Source organism: Patagioenas fasciata, chromosome 1, assembly GCF_037038585.1.
Source record: "Patagioenas fasciata isolate bPatFas1 chromosome 1, bPatFas1.hap1, whole genome shotgun sequence".
Taxonomy (NCBI): domain Eukaryota; kingdom Metazoa; phylum Chordata; class Aves; order Columbiformes; family Columbidae; genus Patagioenas; species Patagioenas fasciata.
Window position 1 is genome coordinate 176,646,694 of NC_092520.1, and position 13,265 is coordinate 176,659,958.

Here is a 13,265-nt window from a genome sequence, read left to right on the forward strand (position 1 = left end):
TGAGACCCCCTTCTTTTGTATACAGCTGCCTGGAAAGCAAATCTATGCAATCCTGCCTCCCAGCCTGTTTATGCACCTCGGCTGATAGGTGAGAGGTGTCTGTGGGGCTGGATGGTGCTGCAGAGCCACTGGATCACCCCTGGGTGCCCTGGGCAGGAGCTAAGACCTGGACCCCTCCCAACATCATCACCAGAGGTGCCTGGCTACCTCATTTGCCTTTAGTCACCCCAGCCTTTCATCCCATCTGTAAGCCTGTGCCCCAGGCAGCAGTACCAGTCTCACCATTAGGAAGAGATTGGCCATCAAGCTTATCATGGGAGCAGACAAGTGGCTCTGCAGCCTTCCCAGCTAAGGATTTGCTTTGATTACTACAACATCAAAGACACGGCTGTGCAAATTTTGTCTCCCTTCCTTATTCCTGGGGCTCATCCCTCTGGCATGGGGCTCAGGTCTTATGGGTGGCTGAGTGTGAAGGGGATGGAGATAGGGATGGTGGGTGCTGGGGGGTGCTGAGGTCTCAGCCCCGCACCTCCAGGTATTCAATATTTCCTCCCACCTTGCTTCGCAGCCCCTGCTGCTCACACACCTGGTGCCTGAAGGAGGTGGATGCAGGACTCCCTCTGTGGAGAAGAAAACCCCCTTCTCCCTTTCCCCTGTGCCCCTGGAAGCTTAGGGAGGGTGGCGGGGGCACCCCAGTTTGGGGATAATGTGCTCACCTCTGCATTTCCATTCCTTGCTTTTTCTATTTGCTGCCTTCCTGCCCACCCTCCTTTCCAGGGAAATTTCCAGGCATGGGGCTCTGGGAGCGCAGTCGCACTCCCAGAGCCCCATGCCTGGAAATTTCCTGTGAAAGGAAGGTGGGCAGGGGGCTCGGTGGGAAGGGGGTGCCTTGCTCAGTGCACAAGAAGCAGATATCCTGTTCCTGCCCAGGGTCTCCGGCTCATATTTCCTCATTAACTGGGAGTGCCGCTCGCTTGCGGGTGACTTCCAGATGTTTCCATTCTCCTGGCGGTGGCCGCGAGGGCGAATACCTCATGGGTATGGGAATTATTGCCAGGAGCGGGGCGGGGAACAGACCCCAGCCATGATGGGGAGGGGATTTAGGGCCCTCCTACCCCACCACACATCCCAGCGTGGCCTCATCCAGCTTCCCACCAACCTGGTGCCACTGGGTCCGTCCTCCTCACTTCCAGCCTGTTTCCTTGGTGCTCCTCCAGCCTTTGTCTCACTGCCCTGGGGCTGAGCTGGAGGCAAAACCGGTTTTAGGATGAGCAAGCTGGGCTGATGGTAGGAGGTGACTCCCCAAGGCAAGGGGTAGGTTTGCGGCACCCAGCATTGGCCCAGTGCATCCCTGGTCTGATGGCGGTGCTGGCTTTGTGGGCACCAGATCCCTGATGCCACATAATTTCTTCACCGAAATAATTTATCCTTTGGCGGCATCTCCAGGAATGTGCTGGGCCAGGCTCAGCTCATTTTTGGGGCTGTGCTGCAGGTCCTGAGCTCTGTGCCTGTAGCCTCTGTGACAATCGGGGAGAGGGAAGAGACTGGTGTGGTTCCCAGCATCATTGTGCTGCAGAGGGCAAGAAAAGTGGGTGGCTTGCAGTGAGCACCACTGGGCAGGCAGCAGCATCAGGTTAGACCCACTCATAATAAAGGAAGGCACAATGATCTCTGTAAAAGCCCATTTTTAATTTTCCCCACTAATTCCTCCAGCTCTTCTCCCTGCAGCAGTGAGAGGCCGAAGGAAGGGGATTGACCACACTTTTGGGGTTTACAAATAGGGGGCTGAGGGGTGCGTTTCCCCTATGAGCTGGGCTGGGAACTCGAAGCCTTGAGGTTTGTCGAAGCCCAGGAGGAGATAGGGATGTGTTCCCAGGCTTGCTGGCCAGCTCCCTCCCTCCTTCTGCCCATCTCCTCCTATCCCAAGAATTTTCATCCTTCTTCCTCCTCCCACCCTCCTCAGCTTCCTCCTCATACGCTGGTCCTGTTCACAGGCCAGGGATGTGGGGTGCTGTAGGGGTGTTGGGAGGACATTGTGGGAGGATGGAGGGACAGACCCCAGTCCATGCTTTCCTGACATTCTGCCTGGCACAGAGGGGAGGGAACAGGGGGGTTGGGACACGGCTGGGAGCACAGAGAGGATGTTGCATAAACCAGAAGCAATCCAGGAGCAGCTGCCTGTGGCCTGGAAACACCTCTGTGATTCCAGGCGCTGGGAAAGAACATATATATATGTATGTACATTGAGTCTCCCCAGAACAACTCCCCCAAAACACCACTTCCAGTTCCTTTTTGTAAGCCTTAAGGATGTGCAGGAGGGACCAAGGGGGCTCAGATATAAATTCGCTGCTTGGAGAAACAGCTCTCTGTGTGCGAAGGGGGGGCCCATTTGCCCTCCTCCAAATATGTTCCCTTGGCAGGATAAGGAAGGGGAGCACATCTGCAGGAATTTAAAGCCTGTGCAGGCTGCAGGGAGTTGGGATGGAGAGTGCTGGGGTGAGGAGAGAAAGAGGGATATGGTGAGGGTAGGAAGGATGCAGTGGAGAGGGAGGGTACATGGGGATGGGGGTAACAAGCAGGAAACTGAGGGTGGTTCTGTGGGCAAAGAGCCTTTTGGAAACTAATTGCTTGAGGAGGTGGGGGAAGATGCTTTGGAGAAAGGAGGAGCTGGGGGGTCTCAAGAGAAGGGAGCAGATCCCCCGGGTTGGTGTGGCATGAGAGAGGGGACCATCAAGGGGGGGAATGCATCCATGGAGCAGACAGGGAGTGGAGTGTGGGGATGAGGAAGGGTGTGATGTGCCAAGAAAGGATGTAGGGATATAGGGAATAAGGGATGGGGATGAAGAGAGAAGTCCTCTGTGAGGGGAGAAGGAGACAATGCATGAGGAGCCTGTCCTGGTCAAAGGGAAGAGCCAAGGGAGTGGCTGGAGACAAGGCCCGGACAACACTTTTATCATAATGATTTTGCCTGTCCATCCAGCCTGTGTATTTTTCGCCCACGGAAGGAAGGGGGTGGGATGCAGAGGCAGCTAAAAATAGGGGTGTCCCTGCCCATTCCCCCAAGGCGGGCATCCGTCTGTCTGCCTGCCTGCCTGCGGGGTTGCTGCGGGATCTGGAGGAGGGGAGCAGGCCCAGCCTCCTCCCCATGGCGTCTGGCTCTGCTTTTGTTTGTCTCACAGCCCTACTGGGACAGGAAGAGGCCGCGGGGCCGGGGAACAATGGCTCATTCTCTGGGAGTGCGCGCCTGCCGAGGAGTGATAGGGGACACGGGACGGTGGCCAGAAGGCGGGCACAGCCTCCCAGTGCCGCCACCACCACTGGAGCTCCCTCGCTGGAGATGATGGGTCCACTGGTGGGATGTGGGGGGACCTTCCTCAGCCCATCCCTCTTCTCCAGGCCCCAAAACAGGCTCTCGTGTCCCGGTGGAGAGGGGATGAGGGGCTGTCTCACGTGAGTGCTCTTTATGCATCTTATGGAGGAGACAAGTGAGGCAACACCAGCAACCTGAAGAGTGGTGGGAGCATGTCTACAACTGGCTCTGGGAAAACCTGTTGTTTTGCAGCCCCTGCTTGAGCCTGTGAAGCCTGCAGGGAGGGTGGCTGGAACTGGCATCTCCCAGTGGGAATGTCCCCAGCTGGGGCTGGGAAGGTATTTGCTTGGTAGTTGTAACGTGCCCCTTTGTCCCAGCTGTCACTGGGCTCACCGAGGCGGTCCCAGTGCTGCTGGTGGAAGCTCTCTCCATGCTCTGTGCTCCCTCCTGTCTGGGAGACAGCCAGGGGGCATGGGTGGATGTGCATGGCAAGGGGTAGGGGGGGGTGATAAATCCTTTTATCCCGCCTCTTTCTTCTCCAGACCCTCCTTTTGTGGCAGTGTCTCTCCCAGGGGCCTTTTCCTCCCAGGATGTTAGATCTGACAGCTGGGTGCTGGAAACGCCTCAGGGAGAGTCTCTCCCCACACTTCTCCAGACACGGCAGGGGTGAGAAGAGGTGACGTTAGCACCTCAGGTAGGGGAGAGGTTAGGAGGTATTTTACAGGGGTTGAGTGAGGAGGGGATAGAAGAACCTCCCTGTCTCTAGCCCCCTTTTTTCAAGGTCTCGGACGCTTGGGGCTGAACGCTTGCCAGGGCTCCTCTTGTTTACTCAGCCGGGGAGCTGACACATCCAAGGTCCCTGCTGACTCCACTTTCCCACATGCTGCTGGCAGGCGCATTCCAGGGCAGAGTGGAGATCAGCGCAGAGGCATGCCAGAGGTTTCCATCCAGGATGCCGCCCCCCCAACCCCGCTCTCCCCAGGCATCCGGCACCTCCTGTCAGGCTGTGAAGAGCGGGCATCACATCTGGGCAGCATCCTCGGCTTTTACAAGCCAGGACTAGCACAGACCCCAAGCATGGACGAGGACCCTGGGGAGGGGGATCTGCCTCTCAGGCCAAATGCCTTCAGCAGGGCTTGGTTTTTCTCTCCGCTCCCCTCTGGAGATCTCAGTTCCACTCCCCATGATGACTCATGGGAGATGTGTGGAGGGGCAGGAGATGCCTGTCTTAGCTTAGTCCTTCCTAGAGGGACCTGGGTGAAAGGGATAACACCCGCCTAGGCAGTAATCCCAGCTTTTTCACCTTAGGATGGGCACCTACTCCTGCAGCTGGGCTCAGTTTGCTGAGGGTTAACAGCCCTGAGCTCTGCAAGGGCGATTGTGTGGCTGGAGGAGGAGCTGCACTCTTCTCCTGCAGGCACCAGCTCTGGTCCCTCCTGGACAGCCACCCCAACCTGGTGTGGCTGCCTTTGGTTTTAGGAGGGCAGGCCACAAAGCTTTTAAAAATAAGCACCAGGAGATAAAAGAAGGGTTTGGAGAGCTGTCTGCAGGGCTGGGGTGGAAGAGTAGCCCTTGCCCTGTCATTTCAGTGGGAGGCTCCTGTCCCAGTGTTGATCCCCCTCTCCTGTGGCAGCTGCCATCTTTGTCTCCTTGGACCATGGGTTGCTGGCAAAAGACTGCCACGACCTTTCCACCCCTCCTTGGTTTGGGGCTGGCCCCTGTACGCCCAGCCCCACCGCCTGGAAGAAGGGGCCTCGTCTCCCTCCTTGGCTGCCACAGGAAATTCGGAGCCTGAAGGTCAGGGGCCAGCCAGCAGCTCCTCCCGTGGGGGCTGAGCAGCCCAACGCTGGCGCTTGTATCATGACGGCATGTGCTGGAGAGGAGGGGAGGGAGGCAGAGCTGTGGAAGGGGGTGGAGAGGGCCAGGCTTTTCCTGTTTATGTGACTACCAGACCCCCAAGAAAGGGAAAGGACTTGGAAAGCTCGTTGCTCTTGGGCGGGATCCAGCTAGCGTCTGTCTGCGGCTCTCGTCCCCGGGAATGTATCTCTGGGGCAGGGCATGACTCCTTCCTGCGGGGGGGAATGGGCACCCAGCCTCTGGGGGGTGGGCTTATGTTCTCAGAGCTTGCGAAGGTCTGGTCTAGTGAGGACGCTGGAGTAGCTTCCTAGAAAGTGAGGCATGGCTCCTGCTGCACTCCAGGCTGTGATTCCTGCCATGGTTGTCTCTGGCTTTGGATGATGCTGGTCTCTGTGGGATGATTTGAAGGGAAAAGGGCCACTGGGGCCAAGCTGAGGTGGTAGCTGAGTATGTTGGCTTTGAGACCTGGGAATGGGCAGCTCTGGGAACATCAGGTGTGGAGAAGTGCTTAGGGTAAGGTTACAAATCACACCATGCTCAGCCAGGACGGCTCTAGCACAGAGCCCGTGCAGCAGCCAGAAGGGCTGCAAGACCTTCTGCATTATCTAAGGTCACATCCTGCAGGGCATCTGGTGTGGCCATGCTGGTATGCGGAGAAGGAAATGAGGTCCAAGATGTTGTGCTCTTGCCTTCACCTCTGGCACCTAACCACTTTGGCTGAGGTCACATCTGTACCGAGCTTGTCAGGTCTCAGCTTTGGTTTGTAGCCCTTGTCCCATGTGGAATGTGGGTTGAGGGGTGCTCTGTGCAGACCTCCCTTCTGACAGGTGCCCTGGAGCACACCCCATTAGGCAGAATTAACAGGAGCAGGGGGGAGTTACAGCCCCTTTACTGTCCTGAAGGTAAGCCCTGGCCTGGCTCAGTGCAGCAGTGATCTCTGATAAGCTGTAGGACAAGAATAGCTGGGCCCAGTGTAAATCAGAGCAGAGATGGAGGGGAGCATGTTGGTGGGGCCCTGGCATCTTCGAAGTGGAAAGGCTGGGGAAGGGCCTTGGCAGTCAGGAGTGAGGAGCCGTGGCAGGTCTGCGTGGCAGGAACAGGCACAGCCCTTGGCTCCACACATCCCTCTCTTTGCAAGTGCTCCAGCTGAAGGCCGCACCGACCCAAGGCTTTTGGGTTTTGCCCTGGCACTTCCCCAGCCATCTTGTTTCCAAAGGGCTGGATGGTGGGGTGGTGCCACCCTATGGCTCTGGAGCAGTGTTACAAGTGCTCGTGGCACTTGGCTGTTCATTGCCCTCTCTAGAGAGATTTTGCCCCCGTGAGCATGAGCTAACAGCTTTTTCCTTATCCGTGTCCTGGGCAGGTCTGCTCTCCAGCCATGGAAAAATGTCCTGGCCTGGTCCTGGCCTACTGAAACCCTGGCAATGTCTCAGCATGCCTCTCTGGCTTGCAGTTGCATTAACCTCCCCAGGACAGTCACGTATTCCTGGGGCTAAAAAACAATGAAGCTGGGGTTTGTTGCCGAAACCATGAACTGCAAGGCCAAGTGCACAGTTGAACCACGATCTGTCCTCTGACAGTTGTTGCTGGAGCTTCGATGGGTTGCAGGCTGAAAAGCCAACATGCCTTCCCACGTACATCACCAGCCTGTGTCCTCAAAGTCTCAACTATCGTAGCAGAAGAGGGATTTGGGGGACTTAATTTATATTTTCTGTTTCTTTATGCAGCAAATTTGCTGGTGAGCAGCATCTTCCTTCCCCAACACATGAACCCTGTCCCTTTCCCTGATATGGCACGTTTGGTGTTTTGGGACAGTATTGCCCCCTCCTGCTCCTCCACCATCAGGATCTGGCCAGTCTCAGCCTCACAGCAACTCTTAGGGATTCTGGATGCCAGAGACCCTGGGCCATACTTGTGTACCAATTCAAGAGAGGAGCCATATGGGACTTCGCTCATCTCAGGGAGGAGGAAGGGAAGATGGAAGTGCTGTTTTCCATCTAAGCTCTTTCCTTCCTTCCTTCCTTCCTTCCTTCCTTCCTTCCTTCCTTCCTTCCTTCCTTCCTTCCTTCCTTCCTTCCTTCCTTCCTTCCTTCCTTCCTTCCTTCCTTCCTTCCTTCCTTCCTTCCTTCCTTCCTTCCTTCCTTCCTTCCTTCCTGGTGATTCTCACTGTCTCAGTGTCTTCGACTTCAGCTACAAGGCAGGGTTTGCCTTCTGGTCTGTCTTTGCTCCCATCCTAAGCCAGAGCTCATAAAATGGTGGAAACATGGTTGGTTTGGGCAGCTGGCTAGCTCTGGGCAGAGGACCACTGATGATCCTGTAGTCCAGTGGAGTCTTCTTGGAGAAGAAGACATCTCTCATCTAGGGAAACCTGACGTCCCACAAGGCTAGAGATGACCCTGGAGCTCTGCTGGAGCAGGAATAGGAGTAGTTTTTTTCCTCTGACTAGGTGAGTGTCCACATAAATGATAAAGGGGTTGGAAGGCTAGGGTGGAAATGGCCTCTCTGTGACTATTTGAGCACATCTAAGGGAAGACGTAGGTGGGATGGAGAGGAGAAGGTAACTAGAATGTGTGGGAGTACAGAAGAACGTCTGGATGCTACAGAGCTATCTAGACATATTGATTTCTGTTCTGCACGGTGCCATCTTCTCCATCTGACTTCTAATCCATATTGATGACCCTGCTCCTTTAACCCATTTGCCGTCCTCTGGCTGCAGGTCAGCATTTTGTTTAGCCAGCCTGGATCTGTGGCAAATCTCACTCACTGTGGCAGATGTTATACCCCAGAGAGCAGAAGTGGGACTCAGGGGAGGACAGACACCTGTTGCTAACAGGGCAGGTCTGGAACTGATGAAAACATCGAAGTGACACTGAAACTAGCAGTATGAAACACGCCCAGAGTGACTGGAGCACTTTTGGGGTCCTGTAGGACCATGGGCAAGTAACAGGGTCTCAATTAAGAATGTTTGCAGGATGCTAACTGGAAACTTTGTAATTCTCAAGCCCTTTTTTGCCAGGATAGTGTTGAGGCCACAGTGTCATTAGTTCTTTGAATGCTGGTTTACATGCAAATCTACCCCAAAGTTATGTCCTGAGATTGGAAAACACTACCTACTTCATATTTCTGTTTGTAGTCCCAGAGTTTCAAAGGGGCTCTGTGCAGCACCCTATGAGAGCTGGCTGAGGTTGATGTGGTCACATTGACCTCTGGTGGCTGCAGCCTCAGCATGCAAGGAAAGCACTAAGGAAAAGCAGGTGGGTTTAGTGAGCTGTTTGTTGCCTGGTACAATGAAAATGAAGTTGGGTTTGTTCCTTCTCTGGGGTCCCTCCCCCATGCCTCTTGGACAGTCATTTCTTCTCTGTCCGAAGCAGGTGTGATCTACACCCTCTTTGTGTGTACATCTTCAGTCCATGTAGTTCTCCCTCAGAGTCGCTGTTTGCACACACACCAGTAAAAACCAAAGGCAGATCCTTTGTTGAAGAGTTGAATTTACTCCTAATTTCTAGATGGAATGGGCCACACCTGGTGAGCACAGATACTGCTTCCCTGAATTCACTGCAACCTCTGTACAACTAGTGGTTGGATCCTTCTCGTGCAGTGAAGGGCAGACTTCAATAGTCCCTTTGCAAAGTTTGATGTAGAAGCAGACAATCAGGCTGGATTCACAATGAGCAGCGAGACGGACTCACCAAACCCTCGATTGGGGCATTTTTCTGGAGAGAGAGAGAGAAAAAAATAAAAGCTGTGGCCAATCTCGCAGCAATAATGCTTTAAGAATAAAGCAACTGCAAGCACGGCTGAGGTGGGAACCAAGTGTGAGGAACTTCCCGGGCTCAGCCCCATTCAGTTGGAGCCCCTTTGCTGCCTGCAGCTTCGGAGTGAGGGAGCCCATCCTCGGACTGGAATCTCATCACCCTGCTCTAATTCAGGTCTTCCCTGCCATCCCGCACACCTCAACGCCCTAATGAGGCTGGAGATGTGTTGCTGATGCCTCACAAAAAGGCTCCCACACATTTTTGCCTTCTGTAGCTCCAGGCAATGGGTGTGTTCGTGAGGGGGAGGAATGCTGAAGGAAATATTTGCTTGTTTTGTTATCTCCACACACAGATACATGCATTTCCTTCCTGCCATGAAGGCCACTCATCCTTTCTTTAGGGGTGAGCCTCGTTCCCCCTCCCCTTCTGCAGTCATCATCACCACGGTGAAGGGAACAAACCACTGCCAGCATGTCAGGGCAGTCTGACATCTGCTATGAAAAGCACTGGGGAGATGAGCAGGTAGTCACAGTCCTTGCAAAGGTTGTTAGTATAAACACTGAGTTTAATAAGTGTCATTAGGAAAATAAAAGTGGTGTGTTTTTTTTTTTTCTGTGTGTGTTAACTAATTCTGTGTGAACCAGCATATGAGCTGATTAGATCAGGCTGGCGTTGATAATTCTGTTTCACAACCTTTTTCTTGTTTTCAGCATTTTTTTTGTTCCACACAGGAACAAAAACTGTACAGAGTGTTTTTGCGACACCAGATTGTGGAGAGACAGATATTGCAGGGTGGAAGTTATTATTAGGGGGGGTTATTTCAAATTATTTTCCTCAATCTGACTAGGGAGACCACCCAGGGCCTTAGCAAACCTGCCCCATAAAACTTCATTGGAAGCAGTAGGTCTTTGCAAATCACGGGGCTGTGAGAAGAACAGCATATTTTGATTGAAAAACAAAAGGACTGAGCAATAAATACATTGTTGAAGACATTCTGACCAACTCCCATTACAGACACTGTGTGGGTAGGAGGCTTCAGGGCAGGTTTGTAAAACTGCTGTTCTTCCCAAAACACAGGGCAGGACTTTACAAAGCATCTAAGCTCACCATCTGCAACCACAGCATGAGCTTTAGCCGCACAATCAGGAACTTAATGAATACCTTCCCCTCCTCCGACCTAAAGTGGTTTCCAGGAGGGGGCAAGGGATGCAGTTCTGCAGCATCCCCAGCCCTGCTCCTTGCAACATGGGCTCGCTCGCCTCCAAGGGATCCCGCCGACCTCTGAGCGCTGTTGGTTGGACCCACACCGCAAGGTCCTGCAGAAGACCCAGCTGCCTGTCACACTTTTTGGGCCACATATGCTAAGCCCTTCCTCTGGAGGTGGAAACAACACGTGGTTCACCGTTTGCTGGGCTGTCATGGATTTCCTGTGCAAGATGGTGTGGCTTGGAAAGTTTTACCACTGCAACTATTTTGGTTAGGATTTGGAAAAAAAAAAGCAAAACAACCCCTCCACCACAAGCAGCAAGAAACCTGCAAACAACCAACAACCCAACACAAAAAAAAAACCCACCCAAACACCCCAATGTCATTTTTGCTGTGAACTCAGGTGTGCCAGCACAAAAGTAGCTGCTGCCACCGGTAAAGCTGTTCTGGAGATGTAATACTTGCCTGTGAGCATGTGCAGTCTGATGGGACCACACATCTCAGATGAACTGGGGCCATCTTGTATGACTGCAGTTTCCCTCTGAAGGGCAAGTCCTCCATCTCCGTGCCTCTATACCCTGGCCAAAAAACAGGGACAAATCACCTCCTTCCTCTCAAGAACTGTCTGTCTGATCTGTTGGGACCATCCACCCAGTCCAGACCCTTCAGGGGTGGTCTGCCTGCTCATGGGGTACCTGCTGAGCTCAGAAGAGATCCTCTGTGAAAGAAAGTGACTGATGGTGCTTGATGTGGTAGCTGCTCTGTCTGATGTCTGTGTGCTCTGAGTCACAAAGCACCGCAGCCACTGCCCCTGGGGTCAGGGTAAGGGAGGGAGATGTTTCCTTGACATCACCCTTGAGTTCATCTCTCTCTGAGCGAATGAGAGAAACCAACCCTTGTTTTGGGGCTTTTGTCATGACTGTGAAGATCTTATCTTTTATCACCACACAATATCCCTGCTCAGGAAATCTTTTCACTAGAGAGAGACCTGGGGTGTTTCTCTAGAATAACTAGTAGGCAAACATTGACGTGGCTTGAGTCAGAATGGGTTCCCTGCAGGCACCCTTGCTCATACTTGCTTCTGATCACTCAGCTGGACACCTCTGGCTGGAGGTAAGGGCTGGAGACCAGAGCTGTGCCCTGCTGCTCGTGGTCCTATGCCAGCATGCACCCTTTGTAGGGGAGCTCTGCACTGTGTTTGCAAGGGAGGGGAAGGCAGCAGCTGGGACCCCTCGCAGGGAAGGTGAGTCAGCAGCAAATTCATACACTCGGGGTGTCAACCAGTGCCTGTTGGGACATTTGTCATGCAAGAGAAGGTGGTGTTTGCTGAAAGCTCTGTGTGCGCGCATGTGCCTGGTGTTTGCTTAATATCTGTGTGTATTTTGCAACAAAAAGGCTATGTATGTGTGTGATGCTCTGTGCATCACACAGATAGCAGTCTCAATTCCCAGATGGTGGTTGTGCTTGATCTTGAAACGAACAAAGCCACCTGGGTAAAGAGTCTTGCTAAAGCCTCCCTTCCCTTAAACCACCTTGCTAAAGCCAGTGCAGGAGCACTGCGGGGACTAGAGGGGATGCGTCTGCCATTGGCCCTGGAGGAGAAACAACTGAAGATGTTAATTTTGGGTGCAGCGGAAATCCTTTAGGGCAGGGGGCCCAGTTCATACCTCAAGATTATTTCACATTCTCCTCACTTTGGTTACCTGAGGGAGGAGAGAAAGGTTTCCATGCAGAGGTGGGGTCCTAGAAGCTGCAATTGTGGGATGCTGAGGGCATCTCCCTTTCGGGAATATGCTGGCGGGGTCAGGAGCAATGTGAGGCTCCTTTATGTTGTGTCCTGAGCCCTGGAGGGACGCATAGCACTACTCTGGGCTACTTGGTGGGCTGACCCTGAGGCTGAGGGCAATGAGGTGAACTCTGATTTCTTATGAGCTTGTTATTGCATTGGAAATCTCTTGCACAGAGCCTGCGTTACCTCCCTGGCCTCTGAGGTCTGAGGTTTGACACAGTTGAGAGTGATGAAATGAGCATAAAATTGGGCTGCTAGAGAAAATGAAAAACACCTTAGTTCTGGAGGGGGAGGCATATGATGTCTGGACTGAAACCATGGTGTCTAATTCCATTTCTCCCAGACCCTTCCTAGTCTCACTGGTATGCGCGAATTTGGGCAATCTGGTCCACTGCAGAGGTGGAAGTTATCCTGTGCAGGCTCTTTGGGATGCTGTGCGGACACACAGATCCACTCCTGTGATTGCTGTGGCCACCTGGACCCTGGGGAGGAGGAAAGCTTCCTGGCATCTATCTGCCCTGGCCCAGGGGACTCAGTGCTTGGTCAGGCTGGCTGGTGCAAGCCCCTGCATGCCCTGGGGTACAGCTTAGTCATGCTGCCCTGGGGGTGCCTCCACACCCAGCTCCACCCACAGACACTACTGAGGACTGGGGGTCAAAATTAAGCCTGTGGGACCTCTTCTTGGCCTGGATCAAGCTTCTTTCTACCAGCCTCATTTCCTCTCCTTGCTTGAAATGCCCCACTCCATCCAGAACCAGGTCTGCCTGGGGTGGCCGGGCCGCAATTTCTGAAGCCCTGGAGCCAAAAAAAATCTCTTCCTTATGCACCTCATCACCAAGTTGTGCCAGGGGAAGTTTAGATTGGATACTAGGAAAAAGTTCTTCATGGAAAGGATTGTCAAGCCCTGGAACCAGCTTCCCAGGGAAGTGGTTGAATCACCATCCCTGGACGTGTTTAAAAGATGTTTAAAAGACGTATAGATTAGGTTCTAAGGGACAAGGTTTAGTACCAGAGTAATGTCAATGGTTGGACTCGATGATATTGAGTGTCTCTTCCAACCAAAATGATTCTATGATTCTATGTTCTCTGCAGGCAAGGCTGGGGAGGCTGCGCTCTGCCCGGGCAGGGTCTCAGCTGGGAGGCCAAGCCGGGCATCCCGTTCCTCCGCCTGTTTGTCGGGAGGTGAAGCCGGGTGCGTTTCGGAAGAGAAGTCTCCGGTGAGCCACATCCTTCCGCAGAGCAGCTCCAGCCCGGGGCTGGGGAGGGGGGTCAGAAAGACGGGATACACGCAGAGAAGAACCTTTCCCAGGTGAGGAGCAGCTGGAGGCCCGCAGAAACCAGGAGAGGC

At 53.6% G+C, this 13,265-nt stretch overlaps 1 protein-coding gene across 1 annotated transcript in view; it reads left to right on the forward strand.

The window, feature by feature from the left end:
* The window catches only part of CARD10 (caspase recruitment domain family member 10), a 38,264-nt gene that overhangs the window by 3,325 nt on the left and 21,674 nt on the right, over nt 1–13,265 (forward strand). Inside the window, exon 2 of the mRNA XM_071802073.1 lies at nt 13,010–13,226. The gene's annotated coding sequence lies outside the window, so the exon portion shown is untranslated. The remainder of the gene's footprint in view (nt 1–13,009; nt 13,227–13,265) is intronic.